Consider the following 21619-nt stretch of genomic DNA (forward strand, 5'->3'; position numbering starts at 1 on the left):
CTTTTGTACACGGCATGAAGTTATATCCAACCGTTACTTTTTAATAGATGAAACACGGTTTCTGCTTTTAGTGTGATCAAGACAATAGAGCCGTTACCTGTACTGAACACAAGGGGGAAGCATAAGACCAGGGAAGAGTTTTTAGATTCCCCACACAGAGAGAGAACAGAGCAATGCACTGTGGACACAGAGTTAATTCAAACATCTCAATGAGCAGCCATTAGACACGCTTCGTTTCTCTCTTTATGTTTGTAATGCTCGGATTTTACACTCAATTTATTGCCAACCTTGAAGAATGTATTTTCTTTTATCAGCTGTTGCTTAATTTTATAAGTGAAAATAAGACATCTGAGCTGAGAATAACAGCTAAATTGACCGCTAAATAAAGTCCAAATGAAGCACTGAGACCCCAAAATGCCCTGATAATTAGTTTAAATGGCAGATGTAGTGATGGATTGTAAGGATTACATATAGTTAGAGTAATAAGAAAGTTATTGAGAGTGTAGTCCTAATGGAAGTATTTGCAAAATAAATATGTGAGTTAACCGCCTAGCTCACCTCCTCGCTGGAGTAATAAACTCCTCCCTTGATAAGCAAACACTGGGGATCTCCTCGGCGCAGATTTGTGGTTAAACTTTCTGGCCATATCTTCCTCCACAGCTGTGTGAGCCAAGCTGCTTTAGGCCATCATACATTCCCAATCTGACCAGACCAGAGAGACAGAACAGGATGTCTGGGTGTGTTTTACTGAGGATAACTGCCATTTGTCCACACAATCTGCTTTAACACAATCCCAGTCTAACCACGAACAGGCCTTACATTAAAAAAACACATTTTTTTCTCCTTCTTCTTGCTTCCTGAAAGCAGGCAATCAAGATCAAATATTTAATTTCACATCTTATCTCTGCAGCACTGATGGATGTAAGTTGATCCTCTGGCAGAGAGCTGCAACTGTTCCCTACAGGGGGTCCATCCTGTCTGAGTCCGTCCGCTCACTGGCATCAGGAGCAGCTGCGGGGAGGACGGAGGAAGGTCACTACCAAAACGAGTGTCCAGAAATCAGAGAGCCCCGGATCCTGGTGTTTCAAGGTCGAGATTGATATACGAATCCCTGCAGAGGAAAAAATAGAGCTCAGTGGAGCTCATTAAGGTGCCGGTTATGGCACCAAACACAATGCTACAAAGCCTCAGTCCATTTTCTGCCATTTAAGACACCATCTGTAGACTGCTTAACATGCTGCTGCATCGACTGCTCTTCATCTTAAGGATTCACTCCTCTATATGTGTTGATGTGGTTTATTCGTCTTTGTAAATTAAAAATCAGGGAGTGAACTTTCAAATCAAATACAGCCTTAGCATCAATGCTGATGTATTTACATTGCTAAAAGCTGAAAGAGGTTACTACTTCCCTCTGATTTATGACTCCACTTGTCCTCAGTTGTAGACAAAAATGAAACAGTGCACAGCAAGAGCTTATAATCAACAGAACAATAGCCATTGTGTCAGAATGTGTAATACAATAATCCGCATGCTAGACAGCTAGTGCAAGCATAGAAGCAGGTGTCAGTGATGAGTTCACACATGCACAAAACTCCTGCAGATCTCCAGAAAATTTCTAGGAGGGCTGCTTGAGTGGATTCAAACACTTTTCATCCAAGCCTTTGATAAACTTCAGCATAAATTTGGGGTGAACCTACATGGGTTTTTTTCAATTTTGTTATGTTGCAGCCTGATGCTACAATACTTTTAATTCAGGATTTAGTTGAATCACCTTTGTCAGCAGTTACAGCCTTGAGCCTTTTTGAATATGATGTAGCAAGCTTTGCACACCTGGATGTGGTGATTTTCTGTCATTCTTCTTTGCAAGACCTCTCAAGCTCAGTCAGGTTCTGTGGTGACCATCAGCGGCCATTTTCAGGTCTGTCTAGAGATGTTGGACAGGGTTCAAGTCAGGGCTCTGCCTGCCTTGGCTGTGTGGTTAGGGTCATTGCCATGTTGGAAGGTGAACCCCTGACCCAGTCTCAGGTCTTGTGCACACGTGACCGGATATCTGGGAAACCGCATATAGTTGTATACGTTTAGGCCTATCATCCACACGAAACTGCAGTTTTACGTCACTAAAAACAATCTTTTCTGAAAACTCCGGCCAAAGTGGAGATTTTAGAAGACTCCGGTTTCGCGGTTACAAGTGTACACTGGGAAACGGAGTGTTTGGTTCTCAACCGTCACAGCTTGCGCCTCTATGCTTGCACAGTGTTTGAATCTCTGGCAGAAGAGACAGAATGACGGAAGTTCATTCTGATTGGCTGGCACGGGTTTCACATCTGAAAAACACTGCCACCTATGGGTTTGGCATGCTTAGAGCAGCATTTAACAGCGGATTTGCCAGTTACGCGTGGACGAGTTTTTTTTTTTGTGAACGATCAGGTGTGGACGAAAGTATTTTTAAAAACGAATGAAAGGGGATATTCGTTTTAGAAAATACTCAGCTACGTGAGTACAAGGCCTCAGTTTCTGAGTGCTATGGAAAGGCTTTTTTTACTGAGGATACTTCCGTGCTTTGCTCCATTCAGCTCTCCCTCCACCCTGGCCGATCTCCCAGTTGCTGAAAAGCACCCCCACGGCATGATGCTGCCACCATCATACTTCACTGTTGGGATGGTACTGGGCAGGTGATGAGCAGTGCCTGGGTTCTTCCAGACATAACATTCAGAATTGAGGCCAAACAGTTCAATCTTAGTTTCATCAGACCAGAGAATCTCGTTTCTCACAGTCTAGGAGTCCTCCAGGTGCTTTTTTTTTTGCAAACTCCAAGTGGGCTTTCGTGTGTTTTGCAGTGAAAAGAAGCCGCCATCTAGCCACTCTGCCATAAAGCCAAGATCAGTGGAGGGCTGCAGTGATTTTTGTCCTTCTGGAACTTTTGCCTCATCTCTGAGCTCAGCCACAATGACCATCAGGTTCTTGGCCACCTCTCTTACTAAGGCCCTTCTCTCCCACATGCTCAGTCTGGCTGGGTGACCAGCTTTTGGAGGAGTCCTGGTTGTGCCAAACTTCTTCCATTTGTTTAAAGTATATGTTTTATGAACATATTTAGAAGCCATACAAGAGGGTTAAAATATCACAACATTTTTCACAAATATTAAAGCTTGCTCACTACTCTTACTTCTCACACTGTGATCTGAATGTGAACTTGTACCTGTGGGACAACTTCAACCATTTTGGTTCACTTTTCAACTTTTAATTTGTATTCTGAGCAACACTCCTCTCTCTTTAATGATGATTTTGAAGCAGAGCTTTCTTCTTGGAATTCTTTAAATTTAATTGAATTTCAAGCCCTTTCAAATCAATATATTTATGCCTGTTTGATTAGATTATAAGTGTTCTGAGAGACACTTTTCCCTCTCTGCTTTTGAAAAGAACACCAGAGCCCCAAATCTCATTTCATTCTCCACATCTGCTCTGCCTCCTGCCCCACTTGGAACAAATTTCACAAATATTTCTCATTTTGAAATAAACCCATATTGTTCGCAGGAAAGGGTAAATAGAACATGTTGGGTTTATTCATTTTGATGTCTGTGTACACGTAGGCTATAATCCTAGCAGTTGCACATGTGGCTGTGCTGTCCTAAACACACCATGGCTTTTTGTTGCACATACCACCCTGTCATGTTTTCCTCCTCTCCCTCTTCGATCTCTCTTGATACAGCGCTGCAGTCCATTTAGGATGCAGGGTGAGTGTTTGGAGGGCTGTGTGGATCAAGTTGGGCCAACCTTAATATGTCAGTTGTTTGGCAGGTGGGGCATTGAAGGATTTTCTGTCTAAACTGTGTTAGCAGCACACTTCAGGACGGCATTCGAAATGTAGCTTGCAACAGGCTGTTGTGTTCAGGTTTCAATCTTGCGCAACAAACAGAGAATTTTGTAGCTGGAACAATGACTCAACATCAGGGATTTAAGGATCCAGATGTTTCCCTCCAAAGTTGTGATGTTTTACAGGCACAGCTGTCTTTACAGTCAAACAAGATCATTACAGTTTCTATGAAAGTATTCACCCCCGTGGATGTTTTAACCCTTCTATTGATTTCATAAATCAAGCATGGTCGATATAAGTTGGCTTTTGGGGCAAAAGAAATACAAAAAAACCCTCTTTAATGTCAAAGTGAAGACAAATTTCTATGAAGTAATGTCACAAAAATATGTAATGGGAAAATAGTGCATAAATATTCACTGACTTTAAAGTGACTGACCTGATTCAGTAGAAGTCTAGCCAATTGGTGCTAGAAATCTCACAGTTAGTGAAATGGGGATCACCTGAGTGCAGTGAATGTGCCTGAAGTGATTGTAGTATAAAGACACCTGTATCTGGAAGGTCAAGTCACTGGTAATTCAGTATTCCTGACTGCCATTACACCATGATGGCGAAAGAACACTCTAAGCAACTCAGAGAAAAGGTTATTGAAAAGTATAAGTCAGGGGATGATACAAAAAAATTCCATGGCACTTAACATCCCCTGGAGTTCAGTTAGATCCATAATCAAGAAACAGAAGGAATATGTCACATGTGGAAATCTTCCTGGATTAGGCCGTCCTCAAAAACTGAGAGGTCATGCAAGAAGGAGACTAGTGCGAGAGGCCACCAGGACACCTATGACTACTCTGAAAGAGTTCCAAGTTTCTGCAGCTGAGATGGGAGAGACTCTGCATACAACACCTGTTGTCTGGGTTCTTCACCAGCCAAATCTTTATGGGAGAGTGGCAAAGAGAATGCCACAAGAAAACTCAGATTAAATCTGGACTAGAGTTCACCAACAGGCATGTGGGCTTGTAAAGGTAGAGGATAAAATGCATGAAGCAAAATAGGAAAATCCTGGAAGACTGTTATTCAGCCTGCAAGAGAAGTATAGCTTGGGAGGGAATTTATTTTCCAGCAAGACAATGAGCCGAAGTTTACAGCGAAAGCTACACAGAAATGGTTAAAAGACAACAAAATGACAGTCTGGAGTGGCAGAATCCAAACCCAGACTTCATCCAATAAGAATTTGTGGCTGGACTTGAAAAGGCCTGTGCACACCCAATCCCCGTGGACTCAGTTTGAGCAGTTTTGCAAATAAGAATGTATTAGAGGTGCAGTGTCCAATTGTGCAAGCTTGATTCAGACCTATCCACACAGACTCAGTGCTGTTATTGCAGCCAATGGTACATCTACCACTACTGACTTGAGGGGGGTGAATATTCATGCAGTCACTTATTTTACACTACAGGTTTTATTAAAATGAGTGTTCTTTTGTCTTCGTGGTGTAATGGTAGCTGCAAATACCAATTACCCAGTGGCTGAACCTTCTAGACACAGGTTTAAAGGTGGTGAATATTTATGCAGTCACTAATTTACCTTACATACGTTTGTTCAGTTGACATTGCTGTGTAGAAATCTGTTTTCACTTTTACATTACAGAGGGTGTTTATGTAACTTTGTCGTCACAAAAGCCAAATTCTATTGATAATGATTGATTTGTAAAATCAATAGAAGGGGGTGAATACTTTTTATAAGCACTGTATGACCTAGTTTGTAACTCTCCATGCTGGCAGTTTCTAAAGAAAATTCATCAGAAGTCATTTTCCTGCATGTCTTTAAAGTAAGTGTTTTGTTTAGTGTTCAGGTTAGGGTGTCTTTGATGAATATGTGCTTGTTCCAGCTGATAAAACACAGCAGTATGTTGTGAAAATAGCTGAACAGTGAGACAGTAGGGTGGAGGCTAACAACACATAAGCCCCAACAATTCTCCCTGGTCTTATGTTGATATATTTTGTAGCAAAAACAAGTTATCATCATCAGAATATATTCAGGTTGTTCCGGTTCTTGGAGAGAAACTGACAGTTTCTCGGCACGCTGCGGGCTAAATTCCATGTAATTCCCCCATGTGCTCTGATTGCAAGAGAAGCTCCTGCTTAGAGACTGTAAAAAGACATAGCATTAAATCAAGCTTCAAACATATAATCAGCCTTTTTATGCATCAAACTCAGTGCCAGCAGTTAATAATTAAGCAGAGACTCGACCTGGGTAATTATCACTGAGTGACTCCAAAAATGCAAAAGGTTGAAGAGTTACAAACACGGCTGTGTTTCCATGTGAAAAGGGAGTATTTTCTCAGCCCTTTCAACATTTCACACAAAGATGTTGAGCTGCGATAGCTGAGATTATCTCTGAACCTTCTCCCCAATGTGCCCTCCAATACCCTGTTAGTGGATTTCTCCTTCTAGCTATTTTGGTTTTGTCTTTATTTGCTTTATCCCTTTTTTTTTTTTTAGATATGATTTAAGAAAGGAGGTCTCATACTTACATTCCTCCTTCTCCTGGGTGTCTTGTCCTTCAACATACCCCACAGTTTCAAAACAAAATATGTATAATATACACCTTCAGTGCTTTGACAAGCAGCTCAATGGAGTTACATGTGGTTTTTGTTTGTAGAAGTATCGCAGAATTATTCTAAAGCAGAGGTGTCAAACTCAATCACAGCAGGGTTCTAACAGGGTCAACATTCAACCAGAAACTGTCAAACTCATTTTCAGCAGTGATATTAACTGATGTTTAGGATTTTGAGATTTAAAAAAGTCAAAGGCTAAAAATATAAGATAAAAAGTCAAACTTATTTGTTCAAAAGGTCAAAACATGAAATTAAAAGATAAAATAATGTTCTTAAAAAGCAAATATGTGAGGAAAAACATTGAAATGGTGAGTTTTAAAGGTCAAAATATGAGATTAAATTAAAAATTGTGAGTTTAAAAGTAAGACAAAAATTCAAAATCATCTATTTAATTATGAGTTAAAAGGTCAAAAAATAAGATAAAATTTGAAATCACAAGTTTAGGAGGTCAAAATAATGTGTTAAAATTAAAAATCATGAGATACAATGTCAAAATATCAGATAACATAATATAATGGGCTTTTAAGGTAAAATATGAGATTAAATTTAAAATTTTGATTATAAAAGGTCAACAATAAAACAAAATTCAAAATCATCTGTTTAGTTATGAGTAAAAAGGTCAAAATATTAGAGAAAATTCTAAATCAGAAGTTTAGGAGGTCAAAATAATGTGATATAATTTAATATCATGAGTTACAATGTCAAAATACGAGATGACATTATAATATAATGGGCTTTAAAGGTCAAATTGTGAGATGAAATTTGAAATTGTGAGTCTAAAATTCAAACTTAGAAGTGGAAAAGTCCAAAACATGAGATAAAATTCATAATAATTAGTTAAAAATGTCAAAATATGACTTAAAATTTAAAAATATGATCTTAAAGGTCAAAATATGATATTGGACTAAAAACCATGAGTTTAAATGTCAAAATATAAGATAATATTATAATATAATGGGCTCAAAAGGTCTAATTTTGTGATAAAATTTGAAATTTTGAGTCTAAAATTCAAAGTTAGGAGATGAAAAGATCAATTTATGAGATAGAATTTTAAAAAATGAGTAAAAAAATGACAGAATATGACTTAAGATGTAAAAATATGATCTAAAATGTCAAAATTTGAAGTTAAATTTAAAATCATGAGTTAAAATGTCAAAATATAAGATAACATTATACTATAATTGGCTCAAAAGGTCAAATTTTGAGATAAAATTTGAAATTGTGAGTCTGAAATTTAATGTTAGGAGTCAAAAAGGTCAAAATGTGAGATAAAATTCAAAATATTGAGTTATAATTTAAACCTGTAAATCTTAAAGGTCAAAATATGAGATAAAAAGTCAAAATCACAAGTTTAAGTTGTAACTGTGGGATGCAAAATTGAAAATATTAAATGAAAACAAAAATTAATTTCTTTTCCACATCCTGACTTTTATCTAATTATTTTTACTTTTCCTCATTTTTATGCCTGAACAAGGATATTTTGAATCAACAAGGTTAAGTTTACATTTTTATACTGGAGGAAACCTGCAGACCTTATACCAGAGGGCTGATTTTAACTGTGCCACAGGCCGGATTTGGCCCCCAGACCCCTGTTCTAAAGCATCCAAGTCTTTGTACAGCAACAGGCAGCCAAAAAATGCAGAGCACTGGGGAAAAGCAAATCAATCCCATTGACTGTGGCTGTGCAAAAAATCACACCCTATTCACTAGTGCATTATTCATTGACTACGCCACTTTTTTAGGGGTGAGCATTGTTATACCCTACAGGTGTGATTTTCAGAGCAAATGATCTGAAATGATTCTAATGTTGTGTAACTCTACAATGAAGGCTTCAAAAACCAGATCAGTCACTGTTTCCAGCATCAGTCACTGTTCTCTGTCAACAGTAGTCTGATTCTGCTTCTTTAGGCCTATTTTGCAGACGATATGATGCCCTAGCTCTACAACAAATGTGTCATAAACATTTCACTCTGCTGGTTAGAAGTCTGCTGACTTTAATGTTCAAGGCTTGCTTTGTTGGAAATTTGCCGCAGTCATCAAACTCCATATACTTAAATGAATCAGACACTAAAGGTGTAATCATCCCACTTTTCCAGGTGTGGAAAAAGTCCCTCTTATTCCTGATCTGCAGGCAGAGCAGGGCAACTGAAAGCTAAAAAAGCAGACAAGCTTTGTGTGGAGCCCACCATCCACCTGGAATAATTTAGACTATATGAAGACTCAAACGACAACCCAATCCAGGCCTGAATTAGAATAATGGGTCTGAACATTTCAATCAAAGCTGCTCTGTCTAAATAGACTGCTTCATTGTTATTCTTGGGGCTCGGCCAGTTTGAATGGCACTCTATCAAGTTTTCTTCAGTCTTTAAAGCCAGACCAGGTCAACTCTACTGATAGACTGAACCCAATTTAAAAGATTTTTGTTATGCAGCTCCAACTTCTTTTCCTCAACCTCAATCTGCAGCAAACTTCAATCCAATTTATCTCAAGCTAAAAGGGGTTTGAACTGAAGGTGTCTGAATTGCAGCTCAGCAAACTCTTGTAATTTCCACTCTGGAACAGGAAAGGTGAAAATAAGAGTAAAGGTGCAGTTTAGGAGACGGCAGGATGAAAAAGGTGAGGTTTACAGCTAAATTCAACTGTGGAGGCTTGAAGTGAATACAGAGAATAGTGAGTATATCAACCTCAGCCAGTTCTGTTTGCTCTCTTGCTTTTTTTTTCCTGTTTATTCAGATGTAGTAAAGCTCTTATTTATGACTTTCTTAAGTTTGAATTTTTAAGGATATAATCATCATCATTATCACCATCATCATTGTTATTATCATAATCATTATCATCATCATAATTATCATTGTCATTATCAGCATCCTCAGCATTATCATTGTCATTATCAGCATCATCATCATCATCATAATTGTCATTATCATCACTGTTATTATCATCATCATTATCATCATCATCATCATCATTGTCATTATCATCATCATCATCATAATTGTCATTATCAGCATGATTATCATTATCATCATTGTTATCATCATTGTTATTATCATCATCATTATCATCTTCATCATCGTCGTCATTATCATCATCATCATCATCATCATTGTCATTATCAGCATCATTATCATTATCATCATCATCATTGTCATCATCATCATCATCATTGTCATTATCATCATTATCATCACCACTATCATCATTATCATTATCAGCATCATCATCATCATCATCATAATTGTCATTATCAGCATGATTATCATTATCATCATTGACATCATCATCATTATTATCATCATCATTATCATCATCATCATCATCATCATTGTCATTATCATCATCATCATCATCATTAACTTTATCAGCATCATTATCATCATCATCATTGTCATCATCATCATCATCATTGTCATTATCATTATCATCATCATCATCATCATCATTGTCATTATCATCATCATTGTCATATCATCATCATCATCATTATCATCATCATTATCATCATCATTGTCATTATCATTATCATTATCATCATCATCATCGTTATCATCATCATCATCATCATCATCATTGTCATTATCATCATCATCATCATCATCATCGTCATTGTCATTATCATCATCATCATCATCATCATCATTGTCATTATCATCATCATCATCATCATCATCATTGTCATTATCATCATCATCATCATCATTGTCATAACATCATCATCATCATCACTGTCATTATCATCATCATCATCATCATTGTCATATCATCATCATCATCATCATTGTCATTATCATCATCATCATCATCATTGTCATATCATCATCATCATCATCATCATTGTTATTATTATCATCATCATTATCATCATCAGCATCATTAATGATATCGTCATCATCATCATTACATCATCATCATTATTTTCATCATCAGCATCATCATCATTATCATTGTCATTATCATCATCATCATCATTATTTTCTTTGTCATCATCTTCATCATCATTTTTATCATTATCATCCCCATCATTTACTGAGTCCTGTCTAAGTTCCACATTACCATGATTATTATCATTATTCTCTTCATATCATTATTATCGTTTAATAATTCTTTCTCAAGATCATCATTGATTTCCTGTTCATCTTCCTCATCCACATCAACAATTGATCACCAACTATTAATAAACGTTTCATTTTGATCATCAAACTTGCTCTCATCATCACATACAATGTCAATGCCCAAATCACTTTTAAACCCTAAATCCTCCTCCTCCTCATCATCATCATATAAATCACCATTATATAATGGCAATCATCCTCATTTCCTGTGGTTTTGGGAATTTTTCTTAAGCCATTTCAAATCAATATGTCTCTTAAATTGAGGTTACGTTAAAGCAAAGGTGAAAAATTCAGAGGGTTTCATTTTTGATGACAACCTTGGATTCAGCTGCTCTGCGTTGGCTGTGATTGCTTCAAACGTTGTTAACTCCAGTGGAATGAACAGTTTTGGAGCTTTTCCTCCAAAGTAGTGCAGAATATCCTTTACTATATTTTGAATTATTTGTGTGCTTCAGCCAGAGCAAAGAAGAGCCTGAATCTATCTCTTTTCAGTGATCCTTGCAAAGAACTCTCCATGAAGTACCTTTGTGTCAGGGGTAAAAGATTCTTCAAACTAACCTTAATATTAGGAAGCTCACCTTCAGCAGCTTTCTCCTGGATCAAAATACAAAACCAGGCACTCCATGAAGGTTTGAAGTGCAGTATCAAAGGTGTATGCTAGGCCACCCAGAAGGGGACATAAAGAAGAGAGCTTTCTAGGCCTCAGCCAAACTGAGAAGCCCAGAACAAAAACCATATTTCACTGTTGTTTCCTAGAAAAAGCCTCTCTTATCAAGGCAACAAATGATTTTAACTGGCTGCTTCAAAATGTAAACCCTTTTCCTAAAGCAGGAAGTTGGATTGTGGCAAAATTGGTTGAAAAAGGCAAAGCTGGGTTAGAAGTGACAGAAAATAGGCACAAAATACTGTTAAATAGGAGTAATAGGTGGAAACAGGGGTTAAGAGGAAAAAATGTGTTAAAGAGGAAAAAATAGACACAAAGAGTGGTGAAAAGGGAATTTAAAAAGGGGCAAAAATTGGTTAATAGTGCCAAAATTTGTCAAAAGTTAAAGGGTTAACGTAGGCAAAAATACGTAAAAGTATCAAAATGGGTTAAAAGTGGCACAAATGGGAATAAAAGTATTCCCATTGGAGAGAGGCAACAACGGGTTAAAAGTGGCCAAAAAGGGTAAGAATAGTGGTTTAAATTGGCTTGAATGGGCATGAATGTGACAAAAAAAATGTTGGAAAGCTGGTAAAATAGGATTTGAAAGTGGAATAAATGGGTTAAAATATTTAAAAATGGGATCACATGGCAAAAACGGGCAGAAAACATGCTGAAATAGGATTAAAAATTGGCCCAAAAAAATGGGTTAGAAGCACCCAAATATGTTTACAGTGACAAAAATGGGTCAAAGTCACATAAATGGGCATAAAATGGTGAAATGTGCTTTAAATTGGCAAAGATAGGTGGACAGAGGCAAAAATGTGCAGAAAACGTGGTGAATTACTATTAAAAAAAATACTGCCGAAATACTGCCCCTCATCGCTGATTGGTCCTGTCACTTTCTAACAGGCCCAAACGGTTCACATGGGTGCTTTGCAAGATGGATTTGCCAGTGAAAACAAGGAAACAGGCTTATCCATCTGCTTTGAAAGGTTACCAAAATGGCTAAAATAGTCAAAAAATGTGAGAAAAGGCGAGGAAATAGGATTGAAAAGAGGCAAAAATGGATTACTGGGGTCAAAACATGTTTCAAGGGGCAAAAAATCGGTTAACATGGGCAAAAATAGGCAAAAAGTGGCAAAAAGGGGTTAAAAGGGGCAAAAATGGGAACACAAGTAGTAAAACGTGGTTTGAATTGGCAAAATGGGCATTAAAAGTGGTGAAATTTGGCTATAACAGCAAAAATTGGTGAGTGGAAAAAATGGGTTAAAGGTGGCCAAAATTGGCACAAAAATAGTGAAAATAGTGGTTTAAATTGGCTTGAATGGGCATGGATTAAAAGTGGCAAAAAATTGTTGGAAAGCTGGTAAAATAGGATTTAAAAATGGAATAAATTGGTTAAAATATTTAATATTTAATACATGGCAAAAATGGGCAGAAAACATGCTGAAATAGGATTAAAAATTGGCCCAAAAAAATTGGCTTACAGTGGCAAAAATGGGTCAAAGTCGCATAAATGGGCATAAAATGGTGAAGTGTGGTTTAAATTGGCAAAGATAGGTGGACAGAGGCAAAAATGTGCAGAAAACGTGGTGAAATAGGATAAAAGTTTGTAAAATAAAATGGGTTTGAGGGGCCAAAATGTTTTTAAATTTAGAAAAGTTGGTAAAAGAGTCAAAAAATGTAAGATAAAGGGATGAAATAGGATTGAAAAGTGGAAATAAATAATCATTGGGGTTAGAACATGTTTCAAGAGGCAAAAAATAGGTTAGCATGGGCAAATATAGGCATCAAGTGGCAAAAGTGGGTTGAAGTGGCAAAAATGGGAACAAAAATGGTGAATGTGTTTCAAATTGGCAAAATTAGGCATTAAAAGTGGTGAAATTTGGCTACAATGGCAAAAAAATAGGTAACGGGCAAAATACTGAAAATATTGGCAGAAAAAGTTGTCAAAAGTTGTTTTAAAAGTGGCAAAAATAGTAAAGAAAAGGAGTTAAAATTTAGCAATAATGGGTAAAAAGAGGCAAAAGTGGGTTAAAAGTGCACACATTAATGAAAAGACCAGTGCGAGTTATGAAACACACATATATTGATACGACCAATAAATGACAAGGGCCCTTTCACTGGGGTTTAGTCACCTCTCTAGGCAGGCTGGGTGTCGAGGTTATTTAGCGGGGCAGAAAGCGTCTTTGTTGAGGGTAACTGGTGAAATCTGAAAGGGGAGACCTTTTACACATGATGTAGGAGATAACTGTGACGACCTTCACTGCTGTTACTCCTGTATCTGAAAAGCTTTAGCTTTATTCACGCTACTGTGTGAGTTATAACTTTCCATTTCCAGGAGGTGTTGAGTCCTTGGTTTCTAGTTTTCTCCCCTGAGTGGCTTTGATTTCAGGATTCTGAGAGGAAGGTTTTTCAATTCTGTGTTTAGTGTGATCTTAAAAAGCTAAAATGTTCTATATGAGTAGAGTAAATCCATGAAATTTCCTCCATCATGTATGCACTAGGAATGTAAATATTCAGTGACTGTGAGTGGAAGAAATGACAAAATTCTTCAAGGTAAGACTAGATCTCAAAAATGTTTGTTATCATTGATGTGTTTTCCACACAAGGGAAGTACGCCTGATTCCTTGAATATGATCTCATTATTGCAAGTGTGGAATCTTGTTGTCAGACTGACTCATCTATCTCACAGGATGAATTCTCATTAGGGTGGAGGAAACCAATTCTCTCTTGCTTAATAGAAAGTTTTTTCTCCTCTGCTGTCTCTGTGCTCTCTGCTTCGCCTCTTTCAGCTTGAGCCTTATTATTCTTTGTTTGGTAACTCAGCACAGCTGCCTGTTGTGATGAAGAGAGCCCTTTATCCCTATTATCTGATGCTGACGTACGACACATGAGTGCAGCCTTAGAGAGATTTCACAAAGCTGTTCTGCTTTACCTGCAGAAACTACAGCAACATTTAAGTGCCATTATCAGTGCCAGTGCAAAGAACAGATTCACCAACTTTGCTTACATTTGTGCATAATGACTATCTTCCTTAGTCAACACCGGCTTGTGCAAGCGCTTGTCCCAGGAGCTTTCCGTGCTCCTGTGTGAACCTGCAGGGCAGATGAGAGGCTGAGTTTATGTCAGAGAGGTATGTGTTCGTACGTACACACCCCGGCAAAAGGGGAGTGTATGCAGACAGAAACACCTTCCACCTCCTGTCTCTTGTCTGTTTTACCTCAGGGGAAGTACCAGCTGCCGAACAGTCAAACTCAGTATTAGTGGCGTACTCATTCACAGAGAGGAGACACTTATCAGCTGCAGCCATGGGGGAGCAGGTAAGATCTGATAAAGGCACGATTAGTAAGGCTGAACAGAGAGAATTTCATTAGAGAGAGGTGTTGAATTTTTTGTAGCATGAGGCTATGAGACTCTTAAAGCTGAAGGCCAAAAAGCTCGTGCAGAAGGATTGGTGTCTGCAGGTTGTCTGTGTGGAGATGTGACTCAGCAAACAGCAGTGTGCACAGTCATGAAGATGCATGCATGCACCCAAGTTTGCACAAAATATGCACGTTGTCAGTGTTATTTTTGGCAGCTATTTTTAATTTTAGTCTTAGTTTAATCTTTAAATGAAATGCATTTTAGTTTTAGTCACATTTTAGTCATTTCTATCCTTTTTACTTTTAGTCTACATTTAGTTGACGAAAACTCAAAACATTCTAGTCAGCCACACGAATTTTGAATGCCCGATGAAAACTAAATTACATTTAGTCTAGTTTTAGTCATTTTGATAAAAACTAAACTTAGTTTTTGTCAGTTTTAGTCATCACAGATCTATTTTTCTCAGGTTTAGTCTAGTTTTTATCATGGGAAAAAAAAGGCCGTCGACAAATAGGTGTAGTCAATTTTTTGTCAACAAAATTAACACTGAGTTACGTGAAAAAAAAAGCGTGTTGCCGTAGCTACAAGTTCCTTCTTGTTTGCACATGCATCACATCTGCTGACAGCTCAACACACTGATATCATAAAATAACAGCTGGGAGATTTGAACTGGCAGAAATGTGACATTTCCTTTGCATGTAAACATGTTTTTCCTGCTTTTTACTAGTGAAAGCTTGTGTCTTTTCTCTGTCTAACTTTTGTTTTGGTGAGAATGCCATGCTGTCTGAGAGAGAACAGGATGTTCGTTGTGCCAAATAACTGTGGACTGGGAACTCTGGTGAATTCATTTTGGTTTTTAGTTCTGTCCTTCATGCCAGCATCTGGTTCTGTTATTCCTCTAAAACGCCCCCCTGGTATTTAGTTTTTAGAGACTTGAAGTATTCTTTCTTTGTTTTCTGCTGCAGAATTGAATTACGCCTATTCGACCTTCCTCTTTTTTACATTAAATACAGAAAGCGAGCTTGTTCAATTTGTTTTTTTTTTTGAGTGCTTTCTGTGTATTTTTCCATCCTTTTTTTAACTGTCCTGTTCCTTCAAATGATAAACACGGCTGTCTCCACCGGGGCGAGCGGTGCCAGCTCCATCAGCAGCTGTGACTTCTCTGGGCCCGCTTGTTGTGACAGGGTGAGAGCTGATGCTGCTTTGGTCTCCCTGTCACACTCAGTTATGGTGGATGGAAATTGGGTGCTTGCATGAGTGTGTATCTTTATCAGTGATATCTCTGCTAGAAAAGCCAAAGTTTAATCCAATTTAAACTCCAGAGAACGCACGTCAGAGGCCAAGACTGAGGAATGTGTCCCACACCGGGATGAAGGAATGCTTTGTTGACACGTAGATGAAGTGAGAATATTTTGTAAGAGCCAGCAGAAACAGAAAACTAATCACTTTGACTGCTTTCTAACCTTTAGAGCATCTGTAGCACAGCTGGCCTTTCAAATCCAAGTGCTTTATAGATTTTTGCTTATCAGTGAAGCAGTGAAAGTGACAACACTGTCATAGGTGTTTTTTGAAAACATCCCTCGGCCCCGGATGCAGCCGACCCAGATCCTGACAGCTGGGGCTCCTGCCTTTTGGCTCTGACTTTGTCTCCTTGGACACACGAACACAGCACAGCACAACAGATGTTCAGACCTCCTCCAGCATTTCTGGGTGTAGGAGGTCTGAGCGTGCAGCGACTCAGTTTCTCTGACTGCAGGATGAAAAATCAGTGTAGGTGTTGAAATGAAGCTAAATGTGTCCTATATAACTGCCGCCGCTACTTGTAATAAAAAAGTGCTTACATTCAGGGAGCTAGACAGAGTTCGGAGAGAGGTTGACAGCTTCAACGTACATCTCTTATCAGTCTAACTGGATGTTGTTGAAGGGAGATTCTTGATAAAGACGTGACACCACTTTTCTACAGTAGAAGCTGGAAGCAATTACAGACCTCTCCGAGCAGCAAAGAATGCAGCAGGCGTTCACCGCACCCTCTCAGAAGGAGACTTTTTTTCAGCAAAAATAAAAAGCAGAGACTTTGAGGCAACAGCTCTGTGGTGTGTGGACCAAACAAAACACATGACACACTACTTTCCCAAAAGTCCTTCACTCTTTGGTTTGAATATGAAAAACGACAGACATTACTGGAGTTGTTCTGCTGTTTTTAACCACAGACAAAAGGGTTTTTTACGTGGTGATGGATTTAGGAGTGCTTCCTTTGGTCTGAACTGTATTTTGGTAGGTCTTTATATTGTATAACTTCATCCAGAGAGCAAATCATCAAACCTTATTTGAACTGCATGACAATACAATGATAAAAATACACTGCCTATAAAAAGCATACACTTCCTTTTATGCTTCTGGTTGTTGTCTTGCTGGAAAACAAAACTTCTCTCAGGCTGTAGTTCTGACTGAGTAACACAGTCCTCCAGGATTTTCCTATTTTGCCACATGCATTTTACTGTCTATCTTTACAAGCCTTCCAGGGCCGGATGCTGAGAAGCATCCCCACAGCGTGATGCTGCCACCACCATGCTTCACAGTGGGGATGGTGCAATTATGGTGTTCGGTGTCCCATGGCCAAAAAGCACCAATTTTTGTCTCATCAGATCAAAGAACTTTATACACTTGACCATGGAGCCACGTGCCTTTAGGTGAACTCCACTTGACGTGAAGGCCTCTCTCCCTAGTCTCCTTCTTGCACAGTTGCTCAGTTAGTGAGGACAGCCTGATCTCGGCAGATTTACACGTGCTATAATCCTTCCAGTTCTTGATGATTGATTTAACTGTTAGTCGTTAGTGGGTTAGCGCTGTTGCCTCACGGCAAGAAGGTCCCTGGTTCGCCTCCCGGTCAGGGCCTTTCTGTGCGGAGTTGGCATGTCCTCCCCATGAACATGTGGGTTCTCTCCGTGTACTCCGGCTTCCTCACACTACCGAAAACCTGCTCTTTAGGTTAATTGGTGACTCTAAACTTGGCCATAGGTGTGTGTGCGTGCCTGGTTGTCTGTCTCTCTATGTCAGCCCTGCGATTGACTGGTGACCAGTCCAGGGTTGCCCCACCTCTCTCCAAATGACAGCTGGGATAGGCTCCACCACCCCCCGACCCCAAACGGGATAAGCGGTATAGAAAATGGATGGATGATTTAATGTTCAGTGCCTTGGATTGTTTTATATATCCATCCTCTGGCTTATACTTTTCAATAACCTTTTCTCTGAGTTGCTCAGAGCCCTGGTTCCCAATCTGGGGTCTAGGACCCCCTTAGGGGGGCGCCAGAGATTTCAGAGTGAGGCACTGTCTTCCCTGAGGTTGTTAAAAGTAGATCTGTACATATCAACAGAAATCATGTCATAACAATTATACATAATTCATACAGTGGTTGTTGGGTAATTGTGTTTAGGGCTACTTTATTTGGATTTACACAACAAAGTACAATTTATGTTAATTTTTGCCACAAAGTATCACAATTTTTTTTCGTGTCAACCCTGAGGGGGTTCAAGTTTTCTTAGGCCCCATCCACACGGAGATGAACTCAAGCGTATAGGCAAAAGTGTTTTGTCGTATTGGTGTTTCATCCACACGGAAACAGCGTTTTGGATGACTGTAAATGATACTTTATTGAAAACGGGTCACACACAGCGTACCTCCCTTAAGGCACCTGCGCGGGTCCGGCCAAAACAATCATGGCGGACTACACGGTTGTGTTCGTGCTGCAGAAGCTAAAGAGCTTGTTATGGCTTTTACAGCAAAATCTGATCCTCCTTTACCACCACCACGAAACACACACACCATATGTTCTTAACTCCAACACGGAGAACAACCAGAAGGGCAACTAGAATAAGTTTGTGTCAGTTTTCTGTGAGCTTCTTCTTCTCTTGTAGTGCATTTCCGTGACACCAATACAGCGCCACATACAGGCTTGGCATATGCACTACAGTGTTTTCAGTCATTTCAGTGATTCCATGCTTAAGCAGATATTTCCTGAAACGATCCCATGTTTACGGAAGACTTTTTCAAAACGAAACGGCAATATATAATTTTTGTTTCCATGTGGACAGGGCCTTAGATACAGGGGGGGGGGGGTTTGTCTCCGTGGTGTAATGGTAGCCATGAATACTGATTAACCAGTGACTGGTCCTTCAAAATACAGGGGTCTTTATACTACAATCACTTGAGACACATTCACTGCACTCAGGTGATCCACACTTTACTATTTGTGAGACTTGTAGCACCAGTTGGCTGGACCTCTGTTGAATTAGGTCAGTCTCGTTAAAGGGAGGTGAATATTTATGCACTCACTTATTGACATTTCATATTTTTGTTTAATTCACATCACTTTGTAGAAATCTGTTTTCACTTTGACATTAAAGAGGGGTTCTTCTGGAATTTTTTTGTCAAAAAAGCCTGTTTATATTGACCATGCGTGATTTATGAAATCAACAATTTAATTTTGTACTTTTTTGTCATCTTAAAATAATGAAAATGCCTTTTGTAGGAAGGACGCCATTGTCTTTATGAGGTTGCGATAGTTGTCTCTTCTTCTTTTATATTCTTATTCATGCATCCCACCACCTAATATATCAGACTGTGCATATACTGGTGTGCTCAGAATGATGACACTGAATGATGTTACTAAGGTAAAAGCAGACCAGCAGGGGAAAAAGGGAGGGGGAGCAATCATGCCAGGGTGTGGTACCAAACAATCATGTCTAACATGAAAGCACCGCAGTGGGCTATGGCCAATGCCTGGTGAAGATCTGGTGAAGTAGATTGTTCTTATTATATATGTAATTACATGCAGTATTGATACAAATAAATAAAACTGCCATGCAAGCTATGTCAAAGTTCAAAGGTGACATATAATAATCTTTTTCTACCTTTAAACACACTCCCCTGTGGTCTAAAAAAAAATCAAACTAGATCGAGCACTAAAGGAGGTTATAAACCAGCTTCACAAGGCCTTTCATAGAACAGTTTTTTTTGGTGTGTGTCTCTTTAAATGAAAGGGAGCCCCATCTCACCCCACCCCACTTTTCTGTGGGGCGTGCCAGCATGGCCACAGCTGTGTGCTTCCATGACTGTTGGTGGAGATTTATGGGTGGAGACTCCAGGTGAGGAGCAGGTATTGATATAATGACTCATTGTGATGTCACAATCAGCACAGATTTTTAGATTTCCTGTTTTCTCACATAGAAGGACCAGACAAGAAAAGACTGGGCTGGCTCATTCCATGTTTTGTGGGTCTGTAAATACCATAGCTGCCAAAATATATGTGCAGAAATACTAAAAGGCCTCTGGAGTGCACATTTGAAGACGGATTACATCACAGCAGAGCATCACTGGCTGCCCTATTATGAAGGCTGCCCAAATTGCAGCTGACAAATGAGTCCGTCTCTTTCTGGCTGATTAAGGATCCATCATGGGGATTCTTTGTTGACCAAGCATATCTCAAGATTCATTGCACAGCAAATCATATAGCCTGGCACACTCTCAAGTGTCTATTTACTACACTTTTTAATCTAAGTAAATATTCTTTAATTTATCAAATAGCTTCAGATATTATTGTCAGAATAAAAACAAGAAAGGCAGGCGCTTGTTTAGCTCAGTTGGAAGAACAGGAGCCAGCAAAAACAAGAAGGGGACTTTAATAGCTCTTCTATCTTATTGTGAGAAATTCCTTAATGAGACAAAAATAGTGGTTTACTGCTCAGTAAAGACAACCCCAGTTCCAGAAAAGTTGGGGCACTGTGTAAAATGTAAAGATGTAGATGTTGAAACTGACACATTTTTGAATTTGACTGCAGCAATTCATCTCAGAAAAGTAGGGATGGGGCATCAAAAAGCTGGAAAAGTAAGTGGTACTAACAGGGGTGTAGCCAGGGATTTTGGGCCCCAAGAAAGAATATTACCCCCCCCCCCCCCCCCCCCCCCTTAACCGGCTAGCCAAGCACGAATGTTGCATAATTGTTCACAAATATATATGCATTTAAATGTATTTTTGAGGCATAATTTCCCATTTATGAGCAATATGTTTTACTATGGTTAAATTGAATTTACTTGTGTTATTTCATAGCGCAGGATTATACCATTTGGAATTTTTTAAGTGAGGAGCAGCGGCCCCTGCAATGTTTATTTTACTCTATTTGATACAAATTTCAGTCTGTTGACTGATTCATTTTGTTGCTTTTGATTCAATTAAGACTCTAATTACAAAGAAAAAATACAGATAAAAACACACTTTTCATTGCAGGCTCCTCAAGGCCCCCTTCCTACTGTGGCCCCGGTAATCAGGGGGGCGGTACTAAGTAGGGAAATGGTAAGGACTGGGAACAGCTGCTTACAAGGTCAAACTGTCTTGTTTCAGATTGGCCAGAGCCATCTATAGAGGCGGGGTCCCACATAGGATGGTTTCTTTGGATGATGCCATGCCTTAACCTGACACTCCAGATGGACTTGTTTCACACATTCATCTGGAAAACCTTCAATACTAAGCGTTTGGGAAAGGGCAGAGGCTTTGAAAAAAAGTGTAACTGGATGAATGTTCTGTCTGTCACATCTTTATGGGCCAATCAGAGCGACAAAACACTTGATGTAGCTGTGACCGAGGGGCGCATGCGCAGCTACCGAGGAATAACGCGAACCATGGTGACTAAAGACATGTCAGTGCATGACTTTTGCCATTTTTGAAAAGAAAACAACTCACTGCTGTTCTTTGTCTTTTAACGAAGAAATGTCTTTTAAAATGTCTGATAAAACTGGCGCTTTAGCAGCATCCACACTAGTGTCTTCCACCATAATTGCACCGGCCTCTTGTTGCGGCTTGCTTACGTCACAAAGTACTGCCCCTCGTCGCTGACTGGTCTTGCCACTTTCTAACCAGGCCCAAATGGTTCAGACGGGAGCTTTGCAAGATGGAGTCGCCAGTGAGAAACAAGAAGACGGGCGTATCCACCTGCTTTGCAAGGTTAGCCATGCCTTGGAAACAGCTGTAGTTTTGTACTCCACTGATTACTCCACCATGTAGACTTTCTGCAGCATC

At 39.1% G+C, this 21619-nt stretch overlaps 1 protein-coding gene across 1 annotated transcript in view; it reads left to right on the forward strand.

The window, feature by feature from the left end:
* Positions 1 to 14408: 14408 nt before the first annotated feature.
* mid1 (midline 1) overlaps positions 14409 to 21619 on the forward strand; it is a 66246-nt gene continuing 59035 nt past the window's right edge. The window contains exon 1 of the mRNA XM_041806838.1: positions 14409 to 14503. The gene's annotated coding sequence lies outside the window, so the exon portion shown is untranslated. The remainder of the gene's footprint in view (positions 14504 to 21619) is intronic.

Source organism: Cheilinus undulatus, linkage group 15, assembly GCF_018320785.1.
Source record: "Cheilinus undulatus linkage group 15, ASM1832078v1, whole genome shotgun sequence".
NCBI lineage: Eukaryota > Metazoa > Chordata > Actinopteri > Labriformes > Labridae > Cheilinus > Cheilinus undulatus.